The sequence below is a fragment of the Camelina sativa genome, chromosome 4 (genome assembly GCF_030686135.1).
Source record: "Camelina sativa cultivar CO46 ecotype springtype chromosome 4, ASM3068613v1".
Classification (NCBI taxonomy): domain Eukaryota; kingdom Viridiplantae; phylum Streptophyta; class Magnoliopsida; order Brassicales; family Brassicaceae; genus Camelina; species Camelina sativa.
Window position 1 is genome coordinate 7,041,425 of NC_141883.1, and position 18,351 is coordinate 7,059,775.

At 40.3% G+C, this 18,351-nt stretch overlaps 1 non-coding gene across 1 annotated transcript; it reads right to left on the reverse strand.

Annotated features, from left to right (window-relative positions):
• Positions 1 to 1,436: 1,436 nt before the first annotated feature.
• On the reverse strand, positions 1,437 to 1,543 carry LOC147945528 (small nucleolar RNA R71). The gene has a single exon (XR_015597862.1). It is a non-coding gene; the product is annotated as a small nucleolar RNA R71 (small nucleolar RNA).
• Positions 1,544 to 18,351: the final 16,808 nt, after the last annotated feature.

Sequence of the window (18,351 nt, forward strand, 5' to 3'; positions counted from 1 at the left end):
TTTAGCCGCTTTTGAGAGAAAGAAAAGGGAGAAAAAGTGTTCTTAAGTGTTCCTGAGTGTTCTTGAGGACTTTGGGAGATTGGAAGTTGTTCCTATAGAGATCTGTAGTTGGGATCGTGGTAGGAGCTTCCTAGAAGTGTTTTCTTGCTTGTTTGAGGTTCAGAATCGTCTTGGCAAAGGTAAGTGCATGACCATGGCTTATCTAAGCTGGAAATTTCTCTGATCTCCTTGTTATGTGTTGTTTAGGCTGTTAGAATGTTATTTGAGACTTTGTGAAGCTTTCTTGTGGCTTGGGATCGAGTTTGTTGGTTGTAGGAACAAAGATCCGGCGAGAAGCTTCGGGGAAAAACGATGCTCGGCATGTGCATCGGTCGGTGCGAATGCAAGGACAACGCGTTTAACCTAGGAGCATCGGTCGATGCCATGTGGAGGCGTCGGTCGATGCGATTAGGGTTTTCGTGCTATGTCGAGCATGCGTCGGCCGATGCAGTGTGTGTGTCGGTCGATGCAAGCTTGTGTCGGTCGATGCAACCCCAGTTGGTGTTGGTCGATGCATGGTTGGTGTCGGTCGATGCAGAGTCCTGGTTTGTTATTGTTGGTTGTTGATTGTTGGTTGATTGTTAGGGATTTCTCTATTGCTTGTGTGTATAGCCCAGTAGATGGGAGGATTGCCTTACTGAGTGTTTATAAAATACCCATGCATCTCAATTTGTGTTTGTGGTGCAGGTAAAGGCAAAGTGTGATCGTCGAATCAAGGCAATGAAGAGGAGGATGTTCTAGGGACTCGATTGGTATTTGTCTGGCATTGCTAGGTTGCTAGAGTTGGGTCAATAGAACATTGCTAGGTTGCTGGTTCTATGTTTCATGTTGTTTGAGTATTGGTTAATTGTTATGTTTTACATATTGGTTATTTATTGGATATTTATTGTCTATTGTATTATTTATTTTCCGCTGACTGGTTTGGTTGTGGTTAGGTGGCTAGTGGGTATAGGACCACTAGTTGTAGATTATTATTATTATTATTATTATCATTTATTATTATTTTATAAAAAACAAGTTTGGTCGTTTCAACCAAATCCGAGGCCTGGACACATTGGTGTTGGGGATGCATCGAACACTCATACTCAACTTGCTGGAATCGTCCCTCTTGTCGTGCAGAACAACAACTTCGAAATCAAAAGTGGTCTGATCTCCATGATCCAAGGAAACAAGTTTCACGGGTTACCTATGGAGGATCAACTAGACCACTTATACGAGTTCGACTGTCTGTGTAGTCTCACCAAGATAAACGGAGTGAGTGAGGATGGTTACAAGTTACGCCTCTTTCCATTCTCCATGGGAGATAAAGCTCATCAATAGGAGAAAAACATTCCCAAAGGATCCATTACCACTTGGGATGACTGCAAGAAAGCCTTCTTGGCCAAGTTCTTCTCCAACGTCTCATGAATGACATCTCAAGCTTTACTCAGAAGAACTCGGAATCATTCTGTGAAGCCTGAGAGCGTTTCAATAGTTACCAGAGCCAATGCCCACACCATGGATTCAGCAATGAGTCGCTGTTGAGCACTCTCTACCGTGGTGTACTTCCAAAGATATGCATGCTGCTTGACACAGCGTCAAAAGGCACCTGAACAAAGACATAGATGAAGGTTGGGAACTCATTGAAAATCTCGCCTAGTCTGATGGCAACTACAATGAAGACTATGAACGCACAGTTAGAGGCGACGCTGGTTCTTAGGAGATATACAAGAGGGACCTCAAGAATGTCAATGAGAAGCATGACCCCTTTCAAGATCAAGATGGGGAGGGTGAGCAGTCTAAAGAAATCAGTTACATCCAGAATCAGGGTGGATACAACAAGGGTTACAACCTCTATAAGAAGAACCCCAATTTGTCTTACAGGAGTACCAATGTTGCAAATCCACATGATCAAGTGTACCCTCCTCAGCAGCAACAACAAGGTCAACCAAAACCTTTTGTGCCTTACAATCAAGAATTCATGCCTAAACAACAGGTTCAGCAAGGGTATCAAGCTCCCTCAGGACCACCACAAGGATTTTCACCTCAAGAGGTTCATCCTACTCAAGCTCCTGATCAATAATGAAGCACATGATGCAACAAATCCTTCAAGGTCAAGCTAGTGGTTATCTGGATACTCCCAAGAAGTTTGTTGAACTCAGTCAGCAGATGGAATGTTCTTACAATGATTTGAACGTCAAATTTGAAGCTCTTAATTCAAAGATGAGGTATATGGAAGGCACATCTGTCTCTATTTCTGCACCAAACCCTGACCAACTCCCAGGGAAGGCTGTTCAGAACCCTAAGGAGTTTGCTAATGCAATTATGCTGCGAAGTTGGAAAATATTGCATCCCAGGCAAGGAATTCCATATGTCACTAAGGACAATGAGAAATTAGATGGGGAGGATTTTATTTAAGATGAAGCTCAGATGAAGGATCCAGTCGACGTCGTCAAGGACCCAATTGAATCAGTGAAGCAGTCTGATCCTCAAGTTGTTAAGGAACCTGCTGTATCGGATGAGAAACCTGTGAGATTCATTCCTCCACCATACAAGCCTCCTCTACCATTTCCAATGAGGTTTAAGAAGCAGCTTACTGAGAATTATAAAGCTTTGTTCGAAAAACAAGTTAAGAAGATTGAGTTGAGGATGCCATTTCTGGATGCCTTCGCACTTGTTCCTCACTACCAGAAATTCCTCACGGACGTAGTGATGGAGGGATCAAAAGAAGTTTAAGGCATGGTGGTACTATGTCTTGAGTGCAGTGCAATCATTCAAAAGAAGATTGAACCCAAGAAGCTCAAAGATCCTGGATCATTCACTCTACCTTGCTCCTTTGGACCTACGTCTTTTGATAGGTGTCTGTGTGATCTTGGCGATTTAGTTAATCTTATGCCACTCTCTGTGGCTAAGAGGTTGGGTTTTATAAGGTTTAAAGTTTGCAACATATCCCTCATCCTGTAGACAGAAAAGTGAAACTTCTACATGGTATGTTAGACGACTTACCTGTCAGGATTAGAGATGCAGAAGTGCCAACCGACTTTGTGGTTCTGGAGATGAATGAAGAACCAAAGATCCTTTGATCTTAGGAAGACCATTCCTGGCGACCGTTAGAGCCATCATTGATGTCAGAAATGGCAAGATTGATCTTCATCTGGGAAAGGACTTTACCATGAAGTTTGACATCAAAGATACCTTGAAGAAACCAACAGTAGGAGTACAAGTCTTCTATATTGAAGAAATGGATCAGTTGGCTGATGAGTTGTTGGAGGAATTAGTTGAGAAAGACCATCTCAATATTTCCTTAACCAAGGATGTAGAAGAAGGGTTCCTTCATGAAGAGACCAGTTGTTACAAGAGCTTGCTTGATTCCCATAGAGAAAGGGATGGACCAGAAGAGTTTGAGAAATTGCCTAAGACATGAGGGGAGGTATGCACAGTTGAGGCAGAGACTTCAGAACGTGAGATCTCCCACTCGACCGACATCAAGACGCGACCCGCATCCCACTCGACCACTGGATTTATCTCCCTCGAGTTGCACCCCTGCCACTCAACCGTGAGCTCACTAGACTCAATCGCTGATGACTAGTCAGAACTGAAAGTTCCAAAGGTAGAACTCAAAACTCTCCCCTCCGGACTAAGGTACGTTTTTCTGGGAACCAATTCCACTTATCCTGTCATAGTGAATGCTAAGTTGAGTGATGAGGAATTGGAATTGCTAGTGATTGAGCTTAAAAAGTATAGAAGGGTTATAGGGTATTCATTAGATGATATCAAGGGAATTTCGCCTAGTCTTTGCATGCATAGAATCAATCTCGAAAATGAATCTTATGCTAGTATTGAACCCTAAAGGAGATTGAATCCTAATCTGAAGGAAGTAGTAAAGAAAGAAATCCTGCTTGATGTTGGAGTTATCTATCCTATCTTAGATAGTACTTGGGTATCTCCAATGCACTGTGTTCCTAAGAAGGGGGGGGATCACTATAGTCAAGAATGAAAAAGATGAGTTGATCCCAACTAGGACCATCACTGGACATAGGATGTGTATTGATTATAGGAAGTTGAATGTTGCATCTAGGAAAGATCATTTTCCTCTGCCTTTCATTGATCAAATGTTGGAAAGATTAGCTAGTCATACCTATTACTATTTCCTTGATGGGTATAGTGGATTCTTCCAAATCTCTATCCATCCAAATGATCAGGAAAAAACAACATTTACTTGTCCTTATGGCACTTCTGCCTACAGACGTATGTCATTTGGTTTGTGCAATGATCATGCTACCTTTCAAAGGTGCATGACATTAATTTTTTCGGATTTAATTGAGGAGTCAGTGGAAGTGTTTATGGACGACTTCTCTGTATACGGTTCCACTTCCTCTTCCTGTTTGTTAAATCTGTGTAGGGTGTTATCAAGATGTGAGGAGACAAACCTGGTCCTGAACTGGGAGAAGTGTCACTTCAGGGTTGAAGAAGGGATTTTCATGGGACACAAGATATCAGAGAAAGGAATCGAGGTTGACAAAGCCAAGATTGAGGTCATGGTTCAGCTTCAACCACCTAAGACAGTGAAGGACATCATAAGTTTTCTGGGACATGCTGGGTTTTACAGCAAATTCATCAAAGACTTCTCAAAAATTGCAAGACCATTAAGAAGGTTGTTGTGCAAGGAGGTGGAGTTCGAATTCGATGCAACATGTCTGGAAGCCTTCAGCAAGATCAAGGAGGCCTTGGTTTCAACACCCATAGTACAAGCTCCGAATTGGTATCACCCATTTTAGATTATGTGTGATGCTTCAGACGTCGCAGTTGGAGCAGTTCTGGGACAGGAATTGACAAGAAGCTTCATATCATCTACTATGCACGTCGCACCTTGGATGAGACTCAAGGAAGATATGCAACAACAGAGAAGGAACTTCTAGCGGTTATCTTTGCATTTGAGAAATTTTGGAGTTACCTTGTGGGTTGAAAAGTCATAATGTATACCGACCATGCTGCTCTGAGACACATCTACTCGAAAAAGGATATCAAGCCAAGACTGTTGAGATGGATTCTGCTACTTCAAGAGTTTTACATTGAGATAGTTGACAAGAAGGGTATAGAAAATAGAGTTGCAGATCACTTGTCAAGAATGAGGATTGAAGATGTTGTTCCTAATAGATGACTCAATGCTTGAGGAACAACTTCTGGTCGCCCAAGCTTGTGAGCAGATGCATGACACAGAGGTTGACACCTCAGACTTAAATGTATGGTGATCACTTCAGAGAATACACCATGGTATGCGGATTTTGTGAATTACGTGGTTTGTGGTGAGGTTCATGAGGATATGGATCCATAGAGAAAGAACTTTTTTTTCAGGGAAGTTAACCATTATTTCTGGGATGAGCCTTATCTGTTCAAAAGAGGTTCTGATGATCTTTTCAGAAGATGGATAGCAGAAAGGGAAGTGTAGGGAATGCTTGAGCACTGTCATGGCTCCACTTATTGAGGACACTTCGCAACATTCAAAACAGCTCAGAAGGTTCTTCAAACAGGTCTTTGGTGGCCAACTTTGTTCAAGGACGCTCACAGTTTCATCACCAAGTGTGATGTTTGTCAAAGGATGGGCAACATCACAAGGAGGAATGAGATGCCCCAGAATCCGATCCTGGAAGTAGAAATATTTGATGTTTGGGGTATAGACTTCATCGGACCTTTCAACCCTCCATCTAATGGTAATTTTTATATTCTGGTAGCAGTTGACTATGTTTCTAAGTGGGTTGAAGCCATAGCCAATCTACCAATGATCACAAGGTCATTCTGAAGTTGTTCAAGAGTGTAATATTTCCAAGTTATGGGATATCTAGAGCAGTGATTAGTGATGGTGGAACTCATTTCATCAAAAAAGTGTTCGAGAGTATGCTAGGAAAGTATGGCGTGAAGCACAAGGTGTCTACTGCATATCATCCTCAGACCAGCAGACAGGTTGAAGTTTCAAACAAACAAATCAAGGGTATTATGTCAAGGATTGTTGGAGTTTCGAAGAAAGACTGGTCTACCAAGTTGGACGAGACTCTTTGGGCATACAGAACAGCATTCAAGACTCCAATAGGAAGAACAGCATTTCAGTTGGTCTATGGTAAAGCATGTCACCTCCTTGTGGAGGTTGAGTACAAGGCGCTTTGGGCTATCAAGCTTCTGAATTTGGACATTGACACAGCTCAGACTAAGAGGACTCTTGACATCCATGAGTTGGAAGAGATAAGACTTGATGCCTATAAAAGCTTTAAAATTTACAAGGAAAGGACCAAAAATTTTCATGATATGTAGATTGTTGTCAAAGAGCTCAAGGCTAGAGATTAAGTTCTGCTTTTAAATTCTAAACTTAAGTTATTTCCTGGAAAGCTTATGTCTAGGTAGTCTGGACCTTTTAAAGTCAAGGAAGTTCTGCCATTTGTAGCTATCACTCTTCTGAACAAGGATGGTAGCGAATTCACTGTAAATGGTCAGAGATTCAAGAAATATTTAGCTGATCAATTCCAACCAGAGGGGTCTTATGTGCTCCTCTTTGAACCCCCAAAAGCATAAAACGCTGAAAATTCAAACTAAGGACTTTAAACAAGCTCACTTGGGTGAAAGTCCCAAAGGTATCACTGAAAATATTATTTTTTAGGATCCTTGTGTTTTAATTTTTTGTTTTTAGTTTTCTGCTATTCAGGAATCTACATAATAGAGTATGAGCAACAAAAAATGAAAAGTGAAAGTAGCAGTCAAAAGAGTGAGTTCAGAGTGAAGCCAAGTATGATGGGATCTACAGAAGAGATAGAAGATACAGAGAAAATAAAGGAAAAGCAGAGTTAGACAGAGTGTGCTGGTTTTATGCGTGAATAGAGTGAAATCTTACATGGTGTGTAGTGAAGAGGAGTAAAAAACATAGAGAAGGAATCTTCACTGTTCGCAACCCCACTCCTTTTTTCTTTTTTCCCCACCCACGAAATTACCCCCCCCCCCCCCCCTCTAACTCTCACCCACATGAACTCTCTCCCATCACTTCACTCTTTCCCCTCTCTTGTTCCCTCTCACCAACCACATCACCTTTGTGTCCCATCTTCCCACATCATCCCACCACCACTCACCCACCACACTCCCCCTCTCCATCACCTCATACTCGATATTCATTCTCCATTTATTACACACTCCCCTCACTCTTCAATCCCACCAACCAAACACAACTTCATCTCACCATCACATTTGCTTTCTTTGTTTGATCCAATTCCCGCAAGTTCCAACAAGTATCCGACTAGACAGACGTCCTCCCACTCGATTGTCATAGTCTCGCCTCTGTTCTTTGTCTTCAGCTCGTCTCTTCCGAGCCACGCCACATCGACTTGACTGCTGTCCTTCTCCATCGTTCCATTCATTCTTGTACAAAGCTCCACTCGACCAAACATCGTCCAACTCGAGTTCTCGCCGTTCCACTCGGTCCATCCAACAAAATCAGCACAACTCGATCCGCCATCCTGGAGCTGATACCCACTCGATCCGGAGAACAATCACGCGACGTCCATCGACTTGATCGGAGCAGCCCTCTCACTCGAGCCAACGTCCTCCGACTCGACCGACGTCATTCGTTCAGTTCATCCCAAGAGACTTGTTCCCACTCGACCGAGGAAGCCTCGTCCCTCGAGTCAACACTCTCTGATTCGATCAGTGGTACTGTTTGCCACTCTAAATCTTCGTCCTCTTCTTGCTATTCCACTCGATCCAGCTTCATCACCACTCGAGCTGTGCGACTCGACCCAGCGACTCATCACCAGAAAACCGACGTTCTTCCTCATCGATCTGTCACGCAGTGCTCGACTCGACCGACACCGTGAAGCTTCCCTGGAGTCGCGACGTTCTCACTTGACCGACAAGTTCAAAACTGTTAATCACTTGATCCGAGAAATCTTCAAGTCAAGCCGACGTCCGTCAGCTCGATCAGAGAACTCAACACGTCCCACTCAAGAGAGACGAGACTCAACTGGATCAGTTGCCCCTCCATCGACACACTCGACTCCACCACCGTCGAGTCCTCATTCGAGTTGATCTATGAAACATGCTTTCTACAATGTGTATGTGTGAACCTATGAATGAATGATGCAAAGTCAAACAAACATAAGCATTGAGCAGTGATGATCAGATGAAGTGCAAGGTGTTTCAATACCCTTATGTAGTTGTAGCATAAAAGATGTCAATCTATAAAGGGTGATTATGCAAAGACTTAAGGTGTGAACAGTGATTCAAGTTAAGCCAAGTATGGTTATGAGTTTGAACTAACAACCTAATGACAATGATGAAGATGCAGAATGTAAACTACTTAGAACAAAAGCTAAATGCAAAGTAAACAAGGGTAAACAATGCTGAAACTAGACTAAACAATGGTAATAACTAGATGTAAGCAATGAAACAAAACTACAGAACAAAGCCGAAATAAATGCAATGAAACAGGAATGAAACAGAAAGTAAACTATGGTGCTCGATCAAGCACTCGACCGTGTGTGTGGTCGAGTGGCTAGGTCGAGTGACATAAAACGAAGAACATAAGCTATTTTGACTACTTAAACAGATTGAAAATTAATGAAACAGGACAAGATGCAATAACAGACAATCAAATAACAAAGTAGGCTCCTAGAGATGGATTCATGGGCAGGACTTAGGCTATTGCTATCTAAACTGATCAACAAACCTCAATCAACATGAGCTATCTCTAGACAATGATCTTAATGACTTACTAATCCACTCTCATGACAGAAGTAATCAAGTTTAGATACTCTTACACCTAATTCTTATTAGCTAAGACATGAACAAACAGGCATTGAAGACCCATATCGTTATTTGTCAAAAACCACCCTAGACAACTAATCTCTTAGGCTAGGCATAGTAATCTCCAGTATTAGCTTTTTATCTAACAACCTAAACATTGATATGATGCAGAGAAGCTTAAGATCTGTTCTTACCCTCTCAAATCTAAGAACATCTTAGAGAACACCTAATCTGGAAGAGATCTATGAACAAAAAATCTTGACCAATCTAAACAGCCATAACCCTAAACCAGCCTAATCCATCTCTAGAACACTAGCTCACTACTCAGATGAACAGATCATGATGATGAAAAACTCAAACCCAGAAATTAATGAAACCAACATGATGAGAAAGATAAGAGAGAGATCTACAACTTAATACAAATAAGCAAAAACAGATTCTCAATACTCAGAAAGTTATGAACCTTACAAAGTATGAAAATCTGGGAAAAAACAAGAAAAAAGTGGCTAATGATGCAGAAACATAAATAAAACCCAAAAGGGGTAAGAACTAGGTTTGAGGTGGCACTAGATACTATTCTCTGACTATTCTGACTTGTGGGCGGCCATAGAGTACAAAAGATATTTACAGGATATGAGGGAAGCCCTAATTTAGCTAACAGACAAAAACACTAAGTCGGCTGGAAGTGCTCGACCATGCACAGTCGAGTGCTTTCTTCTTCTGTTTCTTCACTGGTCGAGTCCATCTACGCACACGGTCGAGTGTGGTGGTCGAGTGGCCTCTGAACCTTGGTTTTCTTTTGTTCCAGCCTTTTTCTGCTTCACTGGTTGCACTCTATTCCTCTTCAACTCATTTCCATGCTCTTTGAGGTCCAAATCACCTGTTTAAACATGAAACAATGCAAATGCAATACAAATCCTACTCTAATGCACAAACAGAGCCTAAACTACAAAATAATGACAAAACTTGCTAGTAAACCATGCAAAAGATGTAAATAAACTATGGTGAAACATGGTAAAATATATGCATATCAACCTACCCCCACTCGACCGGCGCAACGTTGCAACTCCACCACACCTGCTTTCTCATCGTCACCCGAGATGTGTGCGACTCAGTCTTCATGTATTTGTCTCCCTCAAGTCAGCCAACTCTCACTCAACATACGACGTCTCTCACGCGCCACTCGATCGATTTATCATCTCTTTGCACTTAAAATTTTAAATTTCATAATTGTTCTTGTTATTTGCTCACTAACCTAGTAATTCCTAGCTTTAAGTTAATCATGTCTCAGAGAAGCAGGAAAAGTATTGAGCTCATACATGAGATGAGAGAGGCGTATGGTTGTGTAGGTGGAGAACGCTCATCACCTAAGTCTATGGCAAATCGTTTCTTGAAAATGAAGAACATGGTCGGAGAAACTGTTGACGGTTCAAGGCAGGCAGAAGGGTCAAGCAGACCCGTCTAGCCGCTAACCAAGAGCAAGAGTAGTGGGAAGAGACCGGTACCAGCTTCTGAATCAAGAGAGGAGGACAGTGATTACGAGATGGAGGAACCTCAGTTGCGTTCAGGACAGGCGCCCAAGAAATCAATGAGTAGGAAAGCGGTTGAGGCGAGATTAACTTCCAAGGAGTACTATGAGCTGTTTCACCAGATGGAGTTCATGGGAACGAGATATCCCCATGTTGAGCCAATGGAGCAACTTGGAATTTCTGAGGATGTGCAGTGTTTGTTTAGACGGTGCCATCTGGAGAGAATCATGAACACCCCCATTCATGGATACAGAGAGGAAACAATCCAGTTCCTCTCTACTCTGAGTATCCACTTGTATACGGATGAACCAAGCACAATGTCTGATGGAGGTTTGGGCTACATCACATTCCGCATTCATGGCCAGTTTTACACTCTCACCATCAGGACCATCGAAGAGGTACTTGGATTCTCCAGCGGAACTGGGACCACGCCGCAGTTTGATAGGAATGAAATAGCAGCACTCTGGGCAACGAATGGAAGCGCGCCCACATTCATTTCATCAAAAAAAAAAGGCGATGCACTTGAGAAGCCCAGTGTTGCGATACTTCCAGAAGGCGGTTGTTAACACGTTTTACGCAAAAGAGATCAAGGGCTATATCACGAATAGTGAGCTTGAGATGATTGATCTAGCGCTTAAGGGAATCTCGTTCACTGCAATGGATGGAACGTAACTACAATGTGACACGACCAACACCTCCCCCTCGTTCTATCTTCTGAACTACATCATGACCTACAAGACTTGGTTCTCGCGATTCAACAGCAACCGAACTCCAGGAGTGATGTGCATGGGCGGTGTGGTTACTTGGTTTCTTGAAGTTTCTGGTGTTCCACTACCCTCTGAGTCATACCCACCACGCTGGATAGACGTGAACAACTTGCGGCAGCTTAATACTCTGGATCGGGGTCAGAGGCATGGACGGCTCATCTACAAGTTTCTGTATCCTGAGGCAGGTCCATCGAGATTACTTCTCCCTTGCATCGAGTTGACTAAGATTTTGAGCGATGAGCATATCGAGTTTATTCCTCCCACAGACAGTCTGTACGATTCTGAGGTTAAGGAGCAACATGTAGAAGTTGCAGAAAAATGAACCGACCCGATGGAGGAAGACACAGATGAGTACCGCCCTGAGCAGTTTCACTTCGAAGAGTACTCAGAACCGAGAATGGCCAAGGGGTCAAGGCAGCTCATGAACGTCTCAACAAGCTTCAGAGATGGGACAAGACAAGGGACAAGGCGTTCAGCAGTTTCACGAAGACTTTCACGAACTTCATGCGCAAGTTCAGCTGTTCGATATCCACTACCACCATTCCTATGTCTATTCCCGAGAACACCATACCAACACAGAGTCGCGTCTCCACAAGCCTTAAGCCAACTCACCAAAGAACACTCTCTCCGGTCCTTCACGACACTCGTCTCATGAGTTTAGGGAGAGAAGAAGAAGAGGTTCGCGAGGTTCCAGGGATAGAGCCTCCTCAATTCATCGGTCGGCGCATCGCTCAGCAGCTCAAGGTGAGCAGGAGGTTGAGCAGCAGAATGAAGCTCAGGGTGATTATCAGGACATGCACCCGGTTGAGCAGCAGATTGAGCATCAAGGTGATTATCAGCCTATGGAAGTTGTTGTGTTAGTATCAGACCACGATGAGTCAAGAGTCGACAATATGCATTGCGACAAGCAGCCAAATGCTTATCAGAACACGCAAGCGGTTGAGCAGCAAGTCGACCAAACAGCTGGGATCACTCATGCAGATCCAGAACAAGGTGAGGGACAAATTCAGTATCACGCTCCTACTGAGGTACTCCTACCTTTCCTTTGTATATACCATCTCATCCTTAAATTGTTTATATTGTGATTCTCAAATCCTTTTTCAGATTTCTCTTACACAATGGACTATGTAATTTAAGTTTGGGGGAGGATTTGAGATGATGTATCTGATGATTTTTTCTGTGATTCTTATTTCAAATTTTTGCATTTTATCATGTTTGAGTCTGCATTCATCTATTTGCGTAGAAAACCCATGAAATATTGAAAAAAATTCGAAAATTTCCACAAAAACAGAGTGTTTATGTAGTTTGCACTTGCATATTAGGATTAAGTCTAGTGTTATTCATATAGGGCTGTTGCATTTAGCATAGGGGTTGATGATGATTGTAACCTTGTTAGCATGCGGAATTCAATAGAATAGGATCAAGGCCCTTGTTATTAGTTCTTTGATGCATGTTGATTGAACTTGAAATGTAAGACTGAACCAGGTTGTGAATTCTTGAAATTGCATTCTAAGTCTTGATTGAAGCCTGTTTTGAATTGACATCATTCCCTATCTACATGAACCTGATCTTGACTTGCAATTATCTTGTTATGCATTGAAGTTGAACTCATGGATACCATATATATACTTTGATTGTCTTTCTCCTTTTTACCACCCTTGTCAATCCAAGTAGCTGATTCCCATCTTTGGAATAGTTTTCTGCACCCTTAAACAACCGTTCTTTCAAGCCAATTGTATTCTTGAGTGTCTCTTGAGTGCCAAGTCTTTTCAGAGGTTAGCTTGTTAGAAAATGTTAGGTTCTATCCGACAAGAGTAGGATCCTGTGTAGTTCTAGTTCGTGTTATCCGGACTAGTAAGACTAGGTGAGAACTCAATTTTGGGTATTGGGATTGGATTTGTGCAGAAAAGTGAAGAGTAAAAGAGTAAGCAACGGGAAAATAGTCTTTAGGAGGGGAATGTGTTTTCAAGGTTTACAAGTCTAGTAAAGGATTCGGGTTGAGCAAAGTAAAAAAAAAAAAAAAAGAGTTATTGGTTCTGGGCATAAAATGAAAATTTTAGACAAAGAAGAGAAAGCAAAACGCTTAAGATGTCTAGAGTTCCAAGAAAAAAAAAGAGAACCATAGTGATATAAAATTTTTTCAATCCGATAGAATGATAATAAGTGACCTCCTCCTTAGACTAGGTTCAAAGAATAAGAGAATCGGTTTGAGAAGAGATATTGATGAAGGGTAGAGATAGGACCAACTCATGGTTTAGAATGTCAGAGCTAAGTTTCCTTGGGACCTTTGGGTAGACGGGGTACTGCTCTTGTATGTATCAGTTGGTTTAAACATTTAGCCTTCTCTTAAGCTCAATTCCTTTTCATGAGAGAACCTTGTTATGTATTGATAAAAGCACTTGAGAAGGAGACCACCTTTGTCTCTAACCTTTTGCCCTAGCCAAATGAGTTCAATGACATTGCCTAGCTTGATTCACGGTTCTCTGTTAATGAATGTTAAAGTGAATGATTGATAGGATTGCATATGTACATTAAAGATTGGAATCGTTTCAGCTTGTGAAGAACCTGTCTAAAGTTTTTAAATAAAGCTCCCTCACCATGCATCATAGGATTAAAAACAAGGACCTTGATTGTAACTACTCTATTCAACATGTTTTAGGTTATGAGACCTCATCTTCACACCTCTCTTCTATACTTTGTTTATGATTGTTTGCTTGAGGGCAAGCAAAGAATAAGTTTTGGGGAGTTGATATGTCTATATTTTTTCTCTCCTTAGCATATATTTATCATGCATTTAGCTAGGATAACTCATTATTTTGCATCATTGTTAGTCTCTTTTGCATAGAATGCATACTTAGATAGTTCTGCATAAATTCTGCATTGCATTGTGCATATTGGAATATTTCAGGTATTTAGGAGACGTCAAACATGCGACTCGAGCATCACCTCCAGGAATAAGGCCATGCACCTCGAGTCACGCTGTTCCACTCGACCCAGCTCGAGTCGACTCCACTATACTCGACCTGTTCCACTCGACCCAGCTCGAGTCGACTTGCCTCTACATGACGCGCACCGACTTGACTGTGGTTCTCGCCGTCTGACTCGTCCAGCCATCTCGTCCCACTCGACCGCACCCCAGGGAGAGACACCATGCGACTCGACCACCATGCAACTTGGACGTGTTCCGACTCGACCACACACGTTAGGAAGAAAGACGCTCTGACTCAGCCAACCCGAATCCCGAACCACCTCTTAATCTTGTCGTTTTATGTTTTAGGGTTTTCATTGTTTTCCTATAAATACTCTCTTAAGTCTTTACCCAAGGGGCAAAACTTTTATCCTAGGGTTTATGAGTAGCCACCAAAATATTTTCTGAGTTTGTAAACAAGATTTCTCTTAATCTTTTCAGTTTTAGCATTTGATTTCTTCTCCAAGGTTGTTTATCTAATCTCTATTTATTTAGTCATGCTTGTATCAATATTTTCTGGATTAGTGTTCTTGAGTATCATGTTTTCTTGGTTTGAGCAGTGTTAGTGTTCTTGAGGATGGGATAGATTAGGTAGAGAATCTTAGTATATAGGGTATTTAAGCTTAGATTTGTATGTTTCTCTTATGGACTAGAGTTAGAAATGCTAGTTTCTCTCTGATCAACTGGAACTAGGTCTTAGACATTTTCACACCCAAAAGGTGTTTGATGAAATGTCTGACCCAGCTAGTGCCAGAGACTTACATTCCTAGCCTAAGAGATTAGTTGTCTAGGGTGTTTGTTGACGTGAATGAACTTGTTTGTCATGTCTGGTTGATCATGTTTCTCTAGCGAGAGTTAGGTGTGGAAGTGGTTGAGTTTGAGTAGCTTATGTCAAGAGATTGGATTAGCTAAGTTGTGATGTTCATTGTCTATGGATAGTTTGCTTGTGGCATGTTAAACACTCTGTAGACTAGGAGACTCCGCCTATATTAATTACACCCATCCTTAGGACCTCTATCTTTCTTATTGTGTTTGCATTCCTGAGACTGTTTCTGTTATTGTTGTGTAGTTCATGCTTAGAATCGCTTTTGCTTTTACTTTTTCATTTTCGCTTCTTGTCATGCATGTTCGTTTCTAGTCATCTAGTTTATTTCTGTTTTGCATTTTGATCATTCTAGGATGGTTAGACATAAACACTCTCTTTGAATTGGCTTGACTTGTGATATCTTGATTGCATTTTGAGTGACTAGCATCATCCCATTTGGACTGACACCTTAAGTACTATAACTACATAAGGTTAATTTAACCAGCTAGGATAGACATATAAAAATTCTAGTATCAGTTATGTTTTTGTTATTGCTGGATGGTATTGGTTATTCGTTTAATGATATTGGTTTATGTTATTGAATGTTATACATTGATTGTATTGTTTGGAGCTAGGTTGTTAGTGAGTATGAGATCACTAAATATTATGGTATTAAAAAAAATGGTTCGGGTTGTTTCAGTTTGGTATCAGAGCTCTTAGTGTTCTAAGTACGGGTTCGCTAAGTGATTTGTGTGTCTATATTTGGATTGCATGCTTGGTTGATTATGTGAGTTAGTCAATTGTGTGTGGCATGGGGTCCTAGAATATCCTCTTCGAGCCTTCAATGTGATTCCATGGTAAGCTGTGTTTCCTTGTGTAGTCAAAATCGTTTTGTTTGCTTAGTCTTCTGTTCTTGGTGGTACAAATGGTTAGAGGTACTGGAGTGGGTGTGGTCGTGGTTAGGAACAGATTCCCAAAGCCAATATCAGTGCAGCCTAGAGCATGGCAAGTGAGGAGGTGGCAGAGTCACAGGCTCATCCGGGAGGACTTGGGGATTGGATGGTGTGGTGGTGGTATCGACAGGGTTGGTGTCTCAGGGTCGGTGCTGGTGTGGGCTGGGTGCAAAAGTTGCAGCAGATAGTGCCCCAGGTCATGATGATGGTCTAGTAGACTTGCTAACTCAGGTGTTGACGTGGCTTCCAACAGTGGTGACTATCATAACGTCTCAATTATGTCGAGCATTACCATAGAATTGTTGTCACCAAATAGTCACAAGTCATGACTACAAAATCGTTGGTTAATCGTTACACTTACCGACTAAAATTATAGTATCATAATGTCCCAATTAAGCCACATTTTACAACGCAACTATAGTCATTAAAACGCCACAAGCAATGACTACAAAACTGTTACTTAATCCTCAAATCACAATTATCAACTGTAAACATCGTCTCCAAAACGAAACATTGTGTGACTATTATATTGCTCTAAGTTTGTTGCTAGTTATAACATTATATTTTGTGTCTAAAATTTGTCGCTATATATTCTTATCCACTAAATCGGCATAAATATTTAATATATGTAATAAAAACTAAAATAATATGATAAATAATAAAAATAAATTAGCAAATCAACATCCAAAACGAAATTGTTATAAAAAAGAAACAGTCGTGTTGGTCTAACTTCAGCAAACAAAAGCAAGTAAACTTAACAATATAAACAAAAGCAAATAAGCAAAGTAGCATAAGCAATCAAAGTAAAACCAAACTACGTAGCATGAGCAAACGAACCAACACCCATGGAAGCTTGTGGAGAACCATAAGTTCTTAATGGTGGAGTAGATGGAGCTGCTGCATTTAATCCATTGGGACCTGTAAATGATTGAATCAGTTGTTCCACATAATCAAATCGTTTTTGAATAACCACATTATTTTCACGACTCTTTTGCAATTCCATTTCCAGCTCTTAAACTCGTAGCGTTAATGTTCCTACTTCTTAAATAGCTTGAGGGGATTCAGTCGAACCATCTAAAGACATAGAAATTCCACTTTGGAGTGATCCAAGTCCAAGTACATGTGTCATATTTAAAAGCTGGTTGCAGTAATTGAATATGTAGAGTCAAGATTGATATTTTTTACATCATGAAATCTACTTAAAATACATCAAGTTCTGCTTTAAACATGCAGCTGTTTCTGGTTTAGCAATGTGTGTGTTTTTCTTGAGCTTCCATGAGGTATCTATCTATCTATCTTTCTAGGTACGTAAGATACTACAATTAAATACCTTTATTTTATTACAGCATGACATAATTAACTAGAGAATTGGAATAAGAAGGCTACGTGTGTGATTTGGCAAGTGGTGCAACTATTGCCTGCCTACAACTTTGAAAAAGTAGAGTCAATGCCATTTTTTATTTTAAATATATTATCTCCGAAAAGACAAAAATAAATTATTTTAGGATTGGCTTACCGTAAGAGAATTTTTAAAAGTTCAACATAGTTTAGAATTTCAGAGTATTTAAAACATTTTAATTTTTAAGAAGTTCAATATACCAAACTTATGTTATAAAATAGATTATCAAAAGCATGGTATCCCTTTGACCTAAACTTAATATACCATAATAGTATTTTTTGTACTAATATCTTAGCATTTCTCAGTTATTAACTTCAAAATAATAATTAATTAATAGTACAAGATACCAAATTTATAATTTTTAGATGATCGAGACTAACTTTTTTTTTTTGTAATCATAAAACACAATTTTTTAACGTAGATGTAAAATAATATTAGTCATATTGAAAATACTAACTACATAAAAAAAAGGTAAAGCCCTACACGATATATATATGTGTTTGTTATATATATCCAAAACATTTTTGTAAAATGGTAGCAATCATTTGTGTTAAGTAGATTTTATTAGCCATAAAATGAGAAAATAGAAAAGTATCGCTAAATACATTATAATAAAAATATAAGTAAAAATAAATTATAAATTTAAACATAATATATTTTCATGCATATATGCGTTAAAAATAAAATCCATGACTCCATGATAAAACTCAATACGAAAAAAATTATTGATTCTTTTTTTTTTTACTATAATAGCTTATTGATTTTCTTGGTAAAGTAAGCATCTTTCAATCTTATTTAAAGGTTCTCAAAGTATTTCATCTTTCACATTGTCTTTTGAAAACATGTTATAAATCTTTTTATAAGCAGAAAAATAGCAAAAGACAAAGAAGTTTATATTTGCTTTACTTATTAGGTGTACGAGTGGGATTGACAAAAAAGAAAATAAAAAAAAAGATTTACGAGTGGTTGTTGAGAAAGTTTGACTGTCCCCATTATGGGCTTCGTGTCCTTCCCATGATGACCAATCCATTCGGCATTCGCGTATCTTTCTGTATTTATATCGTATACTGTAAACAGTCTTAGAATAATGAGAGATCAGGCCCGGCTCATACCTAGGGCGAGAGGAGCAGT